Source organism: Pongo pygmaeus, chromosome 5 (genome assembly GCF_028885625.2).
Source record: "Pongo pygmaeus isolate AG05252 chromosome 5, NHGRI_mPonPyg2-v2.0_pri, whole genome shotgun sequence".
NCBI classification, from domain to species: Eukaryota; Metazoa; Chordata; class Mammalia; order Primates; family Hominidae; genus Pongo; species Pongo pygmaeus.
The window spans coordinates 26,445,539-26,459,191 of record NC_072378.2 but is presented as its reverse complement, the minus strand read 5'-3'; the positions used below and the strand labels follow the sequence as shown (position 1 = coordinate 26,459,191).

At 43.1% G+C, this 13,653-nt stretch overlaps 1 non-coding gene across 1 annotated transcript; it reads left to right on the top strand.

Moving 5' to 3' along the window:
* The first annotated feature begins 13,083 nt into the window (after positions 1–13,083).
* On the top strand, positions 13,084–13,155 carry TRNAW-CCA (transfer RNA tryptophan (anticodon CCA)). The gene has a single exon. It is a non-coding gene; the product is annotated as a tRNA-Trp (tRNA).
* Positions 13,156–13,653: the final 498 nt, after the last annotated feature.

The following is a 13,653-nucleotide window of genomic DNA, read 5'->3' as shown; positions in this document are numbered from 1 at the left end:
TTTTTTTTAGACGGAGTCTCACTCTGTTACCCAGGCTGGAGTGCAGTGCCATGATCTCGGCTCACTGCAACCTCCGCCTCCCGGGTTCAAGCAATTCTCCTGCCTCAGCCTCCTGAGTAGCTGGGACTACAGGTGCCCGCCACCACACCCAGCTAATTTTTTTGTATTTTTAGTAGAGATGGGGTTTCACCATATTGGCCAGGCTGGTCTTGAACTCCTGACCTTGTGATCCGCCTGCCTCAGCCTCCCAAAGTGCTGGGATTACAGGCATGAGCCACCGTGCCCAGCTGGCTTCTGCATCTTCAATGGGCTAGTCTACTGGCATATACTTCTTCCATCACTTCTAGACAGTTGTGGAATAAATGCCCATCCTTAGATGGAAAGAGGCTGGTAGGGTTCTAATTATTACAAACCTTTAAAATTATATGGGAGTTATCAAAAAGCATTACCTGTAACTAGAGGGTCCTGCCTGAGGATTGCCATTCTGCTTCCCTTTCTTTTATGAGAGTTTGGGTATGGTGAGGAGTCCAGATGGTTAAGGGCTGTCCAAAGGTTAGCTTCTCTGTCTCCTTCAGGAGGAGGGCTGTAGCTGCCACTGACCAGAGGCAAGATGGCTTGCCTTTAGCAACCAGGTCCAGTTGCTTAGAAAAGTAGACCTGAGGCAGAGAGGCTAGTGTTTAATACCCCTAGGGATATTCCTTCTCTTCTCATGGATATAAGGATGGAAGGGTTAGCTTACAGCTGATAGGGCTGATGCTGGGGCCCTCATAAGCTGGGTCTTAACCACTTGGACTGCTTGGTTGCATTCTACCATCCACTTAAAAGGGCCCATGTCCTTTCCTTTTGATTGTTTATATGAGGGGTAGGCAATGAGGCCAAAATTAGGAATCCAGAGCTGACAGAACCAGGCCATTCCCAGGAACTCTCAGAGTTGCTTCTGGGTCTTTGGTGCTTATAGTTGGCATATTACCTCCCATCTGTCTTGGAACAAACGTTGTTCTCCTTCTAGGAGGGACCCCAAATAGGTAACCTGCTGCTGAGAAATCCGTGCTTTTCCCTGGGAAACCTTATAAGTTCCCTTTCTGCTAAGAAGTTGAAAACTAGCATGGTATTCTGATCTGAAATTTGTTTGGAGGGGCTGGAAATAAGACCTCCCTCAGGATCTCTTTCTAGTCATTTAGAATGAGTCTTCCAGTTATAAGGATCTGAAATTGTGAAGGGAACATGTACAGTAACCATCCCTCCTTCCCTATTGGAGACCTGCTGGAGGGGAGAGGTAAGATGACTTACCCTGGGTACTGTCCCGGCTGACTCTCTGAGAGGAGTCCAAGGATGATTGGTGGAAAGAGGGTGTGTTGCCTGCAGGTAGGGGCTATTGTCCCCATTTGACAGATGAGAAGGCTGCTTAAAACACTCCCTAACCACTTCCCTCTCCCCTGCCCCTCTTTATCCTATTTCCATGCCTGTGCTTAATTTTTCTCCATCACATTTAAGTCATCATCTGACATTATATGTTACTTATTTTCTCTCTGTACCATTAGCATGCCGACTCCTTGAGAATGCACTTCTGTTAAGTTTTGTGTACTGCTTTGTCCCTTTGCCTCTGTGTTTGAGCTCTGACATGCTCAGACAGCATGCTTTTTGGTGACATGCTATTCAGAGATCTGAGAATTAACATAGAAGTGGATTTAAAGAGACCATGAAATGTAGCTCACACATGGTGGCTCATGCCTGTAGTCCCAGCTACTATGGAGGCTGAGGTGGGAGGAACCACTTGAGCCCTGGAGGTTGGAGCTGCAGTGAGCTGTGATTGTGTCACTGCATTCCAGCCTGGGCAACAGAGCCTTGGTTTTTGAGACCCTGTCTCAAAAAACAAGGGTGGGCTTGGTGGCTCATGCCTGTAATCCCAGCACTTTGAGGGACTGAGGTGGCTGGATCACTTGAGGCCAGGAGTTCAAGACCAACCCGGCCAACATGGTGAAATCCTGTCTTTACTAAAAATATAAAAAATTAGCCAGATGTGGTGACGCACGCTTGCAATCCCAGCTACTTAGGAGGCTGAGGCATGAGAATCGCTTGAACTGGGGAGGCAGAGGTTACAGTGAGCCAAGATAGCGCCATTGCACTTCAGCCTGGGTGACAAGAGTGAAACTGTCTCAAAAACCAAACCAAACCAAAACAAAAAACCACTAAACTAGTAAATGTTCATTAGTCTGTACACTTGCCCCAATGTTTCTCTTTATTTTGTCATATATAAAGTATGTTTTGTTAAAAATAACATTTCAGGTTGAAAATAATACGTGGACAGCAATTACTGCTTACTGCTTAATTGGGTTGTTACTGTGAGGGAAACATGAGCCAGTATCTGTGACACACTGTAAAATGTAGAGTACTCTACAACTGTTGCTAACTGCTGTCCAGAAAACTGTTTTTCCTCTTCAGTAACTTGCTTTCCCTCCTCCCCTGCTCCTTTCACCTCTCATTCCTCCTTCTTTCCCTCCTACTCCACCCTTCTCCTCTTTCCCGTTCCTCCCTCTCTCCTCTGCCTCCTGCCACTCCTCACCTTTTCTCTGCTCTCTCCTCTTTCCTCCCACAAGTCCTCCTCGTCTCCTCCTCGTTCCCTCACTCTATCATCTCTTCCCTTCCCTCCCTCCTTCTCTCTCTTCCTCTCCATCCCTCCCTGCCCGTCCCCTTTCCTCTCGCCCCGGCTTTTTCCCTCCTCCTGCCTCTTCGAACTCATGTCCCAGGTGTCTCTCTCTTTCTCTAGGCTTCGCCGCCCCCTCGTGGCCGATGTGCATCACTGCATGTACCGTGAGCCTGAGAAAGTCTCACCCTCTCAACCCCTGTCAATGCAGCGGCCTGTAGATAGCAAGGTGAGGGCTGTTCACAGCAGGGAACCTCAAAAGCTGAAATGCACATGTTTTGCTCCTAGAAGCGTTGCCAGGCGTGGTGGCTCACGCCTGTAATCCCAATACTTTGGGAGGCCGAGGCGGGCTGATCGCGGGCTGAGGAGTTCGAGATCAGCCTGACCAATAAAAACACAAAAATTAGCCGGGCATGATGGTGCGCGCCTGTACGTTTATATGAATACAAACTGAGCTTTATTTCCATCCTTTGCCCCTTCCCGCTTAATGGCATATCCTTCATCTTAGTTAAACCAGGCTACTCCTGAGTCAATGGTCTTCGTCCTATCGTCCTAGTCAATTCAGGGCTTTATTAATTAATTTTGGGCCTCTCCTTTTCCTCAGATGGTATCTCAGTTTGGACATGAAGAGAACACCGCTGCTGTGTCCACGCATGGAGAAGAATTGCTGGCCCTCCCTGGTAGTCTGTCCACTAGGGCATCTGCCTCTGCGTTCTTGTTCCCTGGTTTCTGAGTGCAGAACCACTAAAATCCTGGCTTCTTTCCTCAGCATCCTGGCGAGGTCTCCTCAGCCTCTGAACCCGTCAGCCACATTCACACCCAGAGGAACCAGGAAGCATCCACAGACTCCCCTACACCCTACAGCTCTGCCTCAGGTCCTCCCAAAGCTATATCCAAATAAGGTTACATTCTGAGGTACTAGGATTAGGATTTCAACATATGAATTTTGGGGGACACAAAACTGAATCCATAAAAAGGTGGTTCGGGTTCTTTCAGAAAACATGTTCCAAAAATCTACGAATTTTTAAAAACTAGAAGATGACTTTGAATTGAGCCTGCTATTAAGAGAGATTTCATTTAAAGACTGAAAATAAACATCTACAGAAATGATACATTTTGTGCATTCCTAAACAATGATCAGCATATGGTAGTTGCTGAAATATGCCATTGTTTCTATAGGAAATGTAGACATTTTAGTTACTTGGGGATGGAAATGTGAAAGTCATTTTGTTTGGAAGAGTAACTAGGAAGGAACCCAAAATAAGGGTATTGTCAAGGATAGTTCACCAGATGGAGAAGGTCTTAGTTTCTTTCTTAAAGCATCCCCCTTCACTCTCTGAGAAACTTGTCTTCCTATCTTCACCCATGGAGAAAGAAACTAAGTTAGTCCTATGTTTCTTGCTGAGTTCACCAGATCTCAGAAATTCTGTTTCAGTTGTCTGTTAAGGAAAACCTCTATAGATTTAACTTGGCTATGATACCCTCTTCTCTGGAAAATCTCATCTCTGAGCTCTTTAGTTGAATATTGTGACTACCACACATGAGAGAAGGGAGAGGTGTGAAAACCAAAGTTAGTGAGGGGTGGTAGGTGTGGGAGAAGAGGGTTGGGGCTCAGAAGGCCTGAATTCTGGCATGAACTGATCCCATACCCTGGAGCGTCAGATTGATTTATTGGCTTAAACAATAAAGAAGAGTTTTCTCAATTAACAAGAAGTTCTCAGGTAGGACATGGAGAGGCTCTAGTAAGGTGGCATGCCACAGTCATTCTCCCTCCTCGTAGTGATCTTTTCTGTACTGTAGAGGCAGGAAAACAAAACACTACATCTCTCAGGTTCTCAGGCAGCCATAATTTGGGAAAAAAAAAATGTAGCTTAAACAAACTATATCTAGCAAATCAGATGTAGTCACATGGAATTTGGAGGCTAGAAATGAGGCAGGGACTACATTTCTGCAGTTTTAACTGTTGTTTGGTTCTCCTGTATAGTGTTGTTAGCAGAGTCTCCAGTGACCCATAATGGATTTTTAAGACTTGAGAGGCGGGCCATAAAGCATCTGTTTTACTGGTGTTGATGCAGGTGCTGCATGGTTCTGGAGCTGGCAGCAGGCAGGAGCTTTCTGATGGTGGTGGTTTTCTTGGTTGTGGCAGTGATGCTGTAGTGCTGTGATAGTGACACTGTAATGATTTTAGAAGGGCCAGCAGCTCCCTTGGTGGTCCAGTTCTGCAGTGTGGCATTGGAAGTCAATCTGAATGCTCAACATAGAAATGTTACAAAATTTCTTGTAAAAAATATTTTCCTGTTTAAACAATCTAAAGTGTGTTCGATTGTTTGCATTTTAATCCTGACCAACACGGAGGACAATTCCAATGTATCCTCATTAAGGACCCAGGTTCTTTCCATCTTTACATTTTGCAAGGTTAATGCAATGCATCAGCTTAGCTCTCTTCATGGTCACAAGATGGCTATGATTGTCCCTAGGATCATATCCAGGCATAGTAACATCCAACAGAGGAATTTGTTTTAATTGGTTTGTTAGCTGTAGTATCCCCTGGGTCTAGAAAAGTGCTTCGCACACATTAGGCCAACAATAAATATTTGTTGAATGAATAAATGAATGGATGGATGGATCACTCATCTAGAACCACAAAAGAGCCTGTTTACTTTCCTGCTGATTAAGAACGTAGTGGCCTAACCTCCCTGCAAAATGGAAAGAATGTTTTTTCTAAAGTAACATACACATACACATACACAAAAGTTGAGCTTTCATATCCTAATACTTTGTTTCTAACAATGCAACTCAAACTCAATTAAGGAAAACAAAAAAGGAATGTATCATACTATTATAAGGATACAATGGGGACTGTGGAGCCCAAGCACAGAGCTCCAGCTGGGCCTCCAGTCACAGCTGGGAACCTGAGCAGAGGGAGTGAAGCTGACAAGCAGACGAGTCAGCTGGAACTAGGGGCCACCCCAAGTTCAGGTCTCCCACAGGTTGTGGCGTTGGGCAACAGTATGTGTTGGAAGTTTCTGAATCTTTCTGCTTACCGATACCTGTGCTAACCCAGTAAGAAAGAAATTCTGGAGATGCGTCTGATGCCGAGGGGAACAGCTGCCTCTGTCTGCAAGAAAACACCTTCCTCTGGTGCAGGGGCCTGAACTCTTTTTTTCTGTATATTTTCTGCTACATTTTTGGCTTTGCAGGTCCTCCTGTGTCTTTCATAACTTCTCTTGTAGTGCAGCCATAGATGAATGGACATGGCTATGTCCTGATAAAACCTTATTTATGGACAATGAAATTGGAATTTCATATAATGTTGATGTGGAACAGATGATTATTCTGCTTTTAATTTATATTCAGCAATCTAAAAATGTAAAAACAGCTGTAGGCAATACAAAAACAGGCAGCAGGTCACATTTGGCCTGCAGGCATGTTTCCTGACCCTTGATCTACCCTAATGACTGTTGGATATTTGAGATGTTTTCTGTGGCCTGGTTTTTCAAATCTACAAAAAAAAGTTTTTAAACATTTTTTTGCTCAAAGCAAGGAAATCTAGCGAAGGAATTGACCTTTAACTTATCATGGCCTGGCTTTTTTGTTAAAGTGCTTTATATTGAATACAAACCAACAAAAATCCTATTATCAAACCATCAAACTGTCCTACTATCAAAATGCCACTCTTTCATAAGTGAATTACTACTGTTTTTATATCTGGGATATGGAATGTTTTATATATTTGATAATTATGTCTTAGAAAAGAAAACATTTTGGCCGGGTGCAGTGGTTCACGCCTGTAATCCCAGCACTTTGGGAGGCTGAGGTGGGTGGATCACTAGGTCAGGAGTTTAAGACCAGCCTGGCCAACATGGTGAAACCCCGTCTTTACTAAAAATACAAAAGTTTGCTGGGCGAGGTGGTGTGTGCCTGTAATCCCAGCTACTCAGGAGGCTGAGGCAGGAGAATCGCTTGAACCCAGGAGGCGGAGGCTGCAGTGAGCAGAGATTGTGCCACTGCACTCCAGCCTGTGCAACAAAGTGAGACTCAGTCTAAAAAAAAGAAAAGAAAACTTTTTTAAATTGAATATTTGTAATTTGTTGTTGCCTGTGATTTTTATGCTATAAAACTTAGGCAATTCTATAAATACATATTAAATATAACCCTGTGTTATATTGGAGTCCTTATGATTAGAAACTGCGTATTAGAAGGAATTAGTTCAAAGAGCAAACTCTAATGAGAAGACTCATTTATACATTCATTAAAACATTTTTATTACTATCAATTTATTATTATTATTATTTTTGAGACTGAGTCTCCCTCTGTTGCCCAGGCTGCAGAGCAATGGCATGATCTTGGCTCACTGCAGCCTCCACCTCCTGGGTTCAAGTGATTCTTGTGCCTCAGCCTCCAAAGTAGCTGGGACTATAGGTGCGTTCCACCATGTCTGGCTAATTTTTGTATTTTTAGTAGAGATGGGGTTTTACCATGTTGGCCAGGATGGTCTTGAACTCCTGACCTCAAGTTATCCACCCACCTTGGCCTCCTGAAGTGCAGGGATTACAGGCATGCTCCCGACCTCATTAAAACATTTTCAGTAGATTTAATACTTTGATCATAATTGGGAGGTGTCAATCAAGTTGTCTTGTAAATCAGGTTGGCTTTTTGTTGTCAGATTCATTCCCCATCCGTCTTCTGCTTTGAACATCCTTGCCTTCTGGCTTCTGGGTAGGGTTAGCCAATGGGAGAATGACAAAAGGTTGGAATTCAAGAGGAACCCTGAGGCCAGGATATTCTTTCTTTCTGCTTCCTGTAGCATTGCCTGCAATAGCTGCATCCATTCCAAGGTCTGAGATTCTCCCTTTGGAATTCTAGCTCCTGATGGTCATTTTCTGCAGACCACTGTCACCCTTCTACCTCCCACTCTGGGCTCTAACATGACCTCTTCCCGCTGCCCCTCCATCCTCAGGGGTGATAATAGCTTCCTGTTGTGGCTAATCTCTGGGTTACCCATCTGTGAATCCTTATCTTGGCAGCCAGTTCATTTTGCTGTTTGTGACAATGTCTTATAAGTTCAGCCTAGATCATCTGCTCCTTGCAGGAAGGTAAAGTGATCTCTTGTATGAAATCTTATCTCAAACAACAGGCTCCCTAACTCTTCAGTTTAAACTTTAATTTTCTCTTCTGTAAAATGAAACTACTGACACTGTTAAAGTCTGCTACCAAAGACCTCTAGGAACACACCTGTGGTCAAACAAAGCTAGGTTTATTAAACTTGCTACAGCAAGAGAGAATGAACACTAGTGGAACAGTAAGGCATCTAGGTAAGGGGGAGTTTGGAGAAGCTTACTATTCTAAGGAGAGTGTAAGGGATTCAAATATCAGCTCTGGACTGGGTGTGGTCAGGAAGTGGAGCAATTCAGTAACAGTGTGAGTCACTTTTTTGAATTTTTATCTAGGAGGCAGGAGAAGAATTAAAGTGGGGCTGGGGATGTCATTGGTAAGAAATCATAGTCACTCTACTATCCTGGAAAAGGGGTATTTACTTTTTTTAATGGATGTAGAGTGTCCTTATTTCTTTCCTGTGTCATACATAGTTACGGAGTGATCTTGTCTTCATCTTGTTCCATCTCAGGTAACACAACGGCCTTGTCTGTTCATTGTTTATACTATGCAACAAGATAAACAAAAATAATTTTTTGTGTGTGTAAAAATTGTGTGTGTTCAATTGTCCTAGCTTTTAGCTTCTAGATGTTGGGCAATTTTTTATGTTTTCAGCACCAACTTCACAGACTTATTGTAAAGATGGAATATATTATATGTCAGCATATAAAAATTCAGAGAAATATTATTGGCACGTAAATGCTTAATAAATGTGAGTGCTATGGTTTGGATATGGTTTGTTAGACCCCAGCAAATCTCATGCTGAGATTTGATCCAGATGTTGGAGGCAGGGCCTTGGGGGAGGTGTTTGGGTCATGGGGGCAGATGCTTCATGAATAGTTTGGTGCTATTCTCACTGGAGGGAGTGAGTTCTGACTCTTTGTTCTCACAGAACTGGTTGTTAAAAAGAGCCTGGCGTCTCCTCCTCTTTGATTGTCTCTCTCTTACAATGAGACCTCCACATACTGGCTTCCCTTCACCTTCCACCATGAGTGGAAGCTTCCTGAGGCCCTCATCAGAAGCAGATGCTGGCGCCATACTTCTTGTACATTCTGCAGAACCATGAGCCAAATACACCTCTTTTTTTTCAGATTACCCAGCCTCAGTTATTCCTTTATAGCAACACAAACAGACTAAGACAATTAGTTTCTTCTAAGTGTCATTACTGTTGAGAAAACTATAGACTAGACCTTGGTGGTACAATAGAGCCTCTTGTACTGGCTCACAGGAGCCAGTTATGCACATCTTTTCCCAACTTCACATTCAGTGACTCTGCATATGTAGTTTGAATCAGTTATGGTGAGAGAATTTGCAAGCACTACTTGCTAAGATAGTGTCTTTCCCTCAGGAGCTGGTTGTTAAACATTTACCAGCACACCCATCTGGGAATGACCAAGACAGTAAGGAGCTCAACAAAATATAAATGTGGGATTGAAATTTACTAATTTCTTAAAAAATAAATTAAAAAACATCTTTGCTTTGATGAGAGTGGGAAGAAATCTGAGTCAGGCTAAAATAAGATTATACCTAGAATGAAGTTCACATTAATATAACATTTTTAGGGTAGTATTGCGTTTACTTTTTTTTTTGAGATGGAGTCTCGCTCTGTCACCCAGGCTGGAGTGCAATGGCGTGATCTCAGCTCACTGCAACCTCCGCCTCCCAGGTTCAAGTGATTCTCCTGCCTCAGCCTCCCGAGTAGCTGGGATTACAGGCGCGTGCCACCACACCTGGCTAATTTTTTTTTTTTTTTTTTTGTATTTTTGGTAGAGATGGGGTTTCACCATGTCAGCCAGGATGGTCTCGATTTCCTGACCTCATGATCCGCCCACCTCAGTCTCCCAAAGTGCTGGGATTACAGGCATGAGCCACCGCACCCAGCTTTCTTTTTTTTTTTTTCTTTTTGAGACAGGGTCTTACTTTGTCACCCAGGCTAGAGTGCAGTGGCACGATTTTGGCTCACTGCAATCTTGACCTCCTGGATTCAAGCAATCCTTCTACCTCGCCTCCTGAGTAGCTAGAACTACAGGTGTGCACCACCAGGCCCTACTAATTTTTGTATTTTTTGTAAAGATGGGGTTTTGCCAAGTTGCCCAGGCTGGTCTCAAACTCCTGGGCTCAAGGGATCTGCGTGCCTTGGCCTCCCAAAGTGCTCGGATTACAGGTGTGAGCCACCATGCCCAGCCTTGTATTGCATTTACTAAAGAGTATTATCTATTTATATATTTCTGCTCAGCTTGGTTTTTTAGGGTGAGAAAGTAAAGTGCGGGAGATATCCTAATTAATTTACAAAACAATGATGCATTATTAAATGAGGTAATAATTTTTAGAATTTTGGAAAATTGTATTTTCTGCCATATGTTTAGCATGTATGTGTTAATGATTCTAGTTACCTTATTACATGGTGTTTTATGAGAATGCTGTAATTATGAGATTAGTTTATGCACTAAAACATGGGAGACAAATGAGCAAGGAGAAATAAAGCATTATTATATTAGTTATGAATAGCTAGTGATACCATTAGCTTTAACACTTGCATTACTATATAATGGAGTTGCTATAACACAGCTATAACCATAAGTCTCACTTTTTAAACTCAATAAATGTCTTTTTTCCCCTCAGGCAACATCTAATGCGGGTTTTCTGGTTGGTCTTACCAGTGATCACCAAGAGATCATTGAGCAGCTTTGGCTCTAGGATCATGGAGTTCTTCACTGGATCTTCAGCATTTGACCAACAGAAAGAGAAAGGAACACTCATGAGAAGTTTTCCTAAACCAAGACTTCTTCCCACATTTCATTGTCCATATCTCAGCCACATGGCTACATCTAATTGCAAGGGAGGCTGGGAAATGTAGACTAGCTGTGTTTCTGATGGGAAAAGAAACAGATCTTCATAATTTTTTTTTTTTTTTGATAGGCTCTCACTGTGTCGCCCAGGCTGGAGTGCAGTTGCATGATCTTGACTTGCTGCAAGCTCCACCTCATGGGCTCAAGTGATTCTTGTGTCTCAGCCAGCCACCCAAGTAGCTGGGATCACAGGCACACCCGGCTAATTTTTGTATTTTTTAGTAGAGGTGGGGTTTTATCATGTTGCCCAGCCTGGTCTTGAACTCCTGACCTCAAGTGATCCACCCACCTTGGCCTCCCAAAGTGCTGAGCCACCATGCTGGGCCCAGACTAGCTTCTACGTTGGAAACAATTCATTATAAATAACCAGACAATCTGCTGTGCTGTGAATCACAGCAGATTTAAATATCAATTAAAATGAGTGAATAAAATTCTATAAGTTAAAGTATTTCACTGAGTTTTTCATTCCAGTTGCTGATTTGAATTGGTGTTCATTTCCAGGTTTCTCCACAGCTGGATGCTGTCAATATCCTGTCCAATTTTAGCTGCAACCTGGGATGATGACCATTATTACTACTTTTTTTTTGTTATCCTTATTACAGAAAAATTCTAACATCTAAAATGAGCAAATGTATTTAATTGTTTGCTAACACCAAAATGTAAATTTATGGAAGAAATCAAGAATTGATAAATGTAAATTTTACTACACTCTCTGCTGAATGAGGCTACACCAAATGCATTTAAGAATGTCACCAAACTTTAGCTGTGAGTGGTGGCCCTGTAGTCCCATCTACTAGGAAACCTGAGGCAGGAGAATGGCTTGAACCCTGAAGGTTGAGGCTTCAGTGAGCTGTGTTGGAGCCGCTGCACTCCAGCCTGGGTAACAGAGAGAGAGAGAGAGACCCTGTCTCTGAAAACAAAAACAAAAACAACAAAAATAAAACAAAACAAAAACAAAAAACAAAGTAAGAATTTCACCAAACTTTATAGTGATACTAACATTTATTGAGAGCAATTGATGTGCCAGGCATCGTTCTAAGCATGTATAAACTCTTCTGGCGCACAATACGTAAATAAACTCACAACAGTCATATAAGGTGGATATTATTATCACAATTTTATAGATGAGAAAAGTATGTATTTCAACTTTCAGTCAACAGCAGATCACACTGGATTCTCTGGTAACACCAAATCTGGAGTATCCTTTTATTCTGTAAGTTGCTGCAGATCCTCCTAAGCCCTCGGTTATTTATATTCTGAAACGCCCGTTCATTTCGTTGCCCACTGCTTCTGACTCCCAACGCACCCCTCACCCAAGCCCCCTAATCTCTTTCCACGACCCCGTAGAATGACCTTAGCTTGTTAACAGTCAAATAACAGCACACAACCTACCAAAGCTACTCTGATATCTACAGGTCAAACACAAACTCCTTCAATTTAGGATTTATGGTCCTTAACAATTGCCAGCTGGAGCCCTTGGGCTTTGGACCGTTTTTCAGAATTAAGAAAGGGAAACCTTTCTCTAGTCCATAGCAAGGCGGGGGAAAAGGTGGGGCGGGGTGGGGCGGGGCGGGGGGGTCCTTAATTTTCAGAGAAAGATGCGTGTTTTATAGCAGTGGACCACTTTTTGGAATATCTTTTCCTAAGAGTTCAAAGCGGCCCCTGCACTATTTCCGGAGATCGTCTGTATGTAAATTCGAGGTCCTCAGACAAACCGCGCTGACTTTAGAAAACTCCGATCTCTGGTTACTTAAGGCAGGCTCTTTAACCAGCCAAAGCACAATGCCAGAATAACCCACTCACTCCTGATGACAGGATTTCTTGTTCTTTTTAGGGTCAGTTTCAGGTCCAGTGATCTGATTTTGAAGAATTGTCGGGGTGTGAAATCAACTCTCTCATCAGCTGAGAACGGAGGCTACAGGGAGGCGCCGTTATCTCGCAGAAAAGATGCAGCCCAAACAACCTGCCAGCCCCCTCGTGAATTCGTTAACGGAAACACTGGTTGTGACCTGCAGTGAACTTCGGAAACGAATTTAAAACTCACCTTGATCAGCGTTCCTTAATGAGGAGTCGGGAGAGGAAGGATCCTCATTATTCCCTCTTCGCTACCTCCTCTCTACAACCCCATTCCAAAGCGACTGACCTTCAACAGAATGTATTTCTATAAAGATAAAAACAACGAAACTCCCAAAACGTCTATATTTGGAATATACAGAGAAAACTAGGTAAGAAACGGAATGAAATATAAACAAGAACAGGTGAAAATGAAGCAATTCGGAGGCAGAGAAAATCAGTGATTGGGCGGACAGCAATTTTACGGAGAGGGAAGCAGCTAGGCACTATTTTGTATCTGTTAATAGCTGCCTGGTCTTCACCAGTACCGAAATTATTTTCATGAATCAGATTGACAGGTAAGTAAAAACCAGCTGCCCCGGAGGCCTCGTGGCGCAACGGTAGCGCGTCTGACTCCAGATCAGAAGGTTGCGTGTTCAAATCACGTCGGGGTCAACAGTTTTTAGCTCTCTGGCTCAGATAACTGTATGGCGGGGAGTATATTACATATTACAGGGGAAAAAAGTTGCTTTTCCTGCTTCTCCTAGGCACTTGTATACTCAGTTACTTTAGCCTCCTCAAAACTCCCCCCTTCTCTTTTTTTAGTAGGCAGATATATACAGGAATATGTTATGGTATTTTGGGGCTTATTTCCGGGTTTATAGAGACGTTTTCACTCTTTTATTGCAAACATTCTGAATTATACTCTTCAGCAACTCATCCCTATTGTTAAACCCTCCTGGACTTCTCTCCATACTCACTCCCACGCCCGCGGCCTTATCTTTTCATCCATGTCTGTCTCTCCAACCTTCAGAAGCTTAGCAGATCTTCGCAGAGACGTAGTCCGGTTTGAGTGGATGACCTAAGCTTACCTGCTTCATATTTGGATCAGCTGTTCCAGGCTAAAGCAATTCCATAGAACTTCCCTGGATCTCTGCGATTTCCTCAACCCTC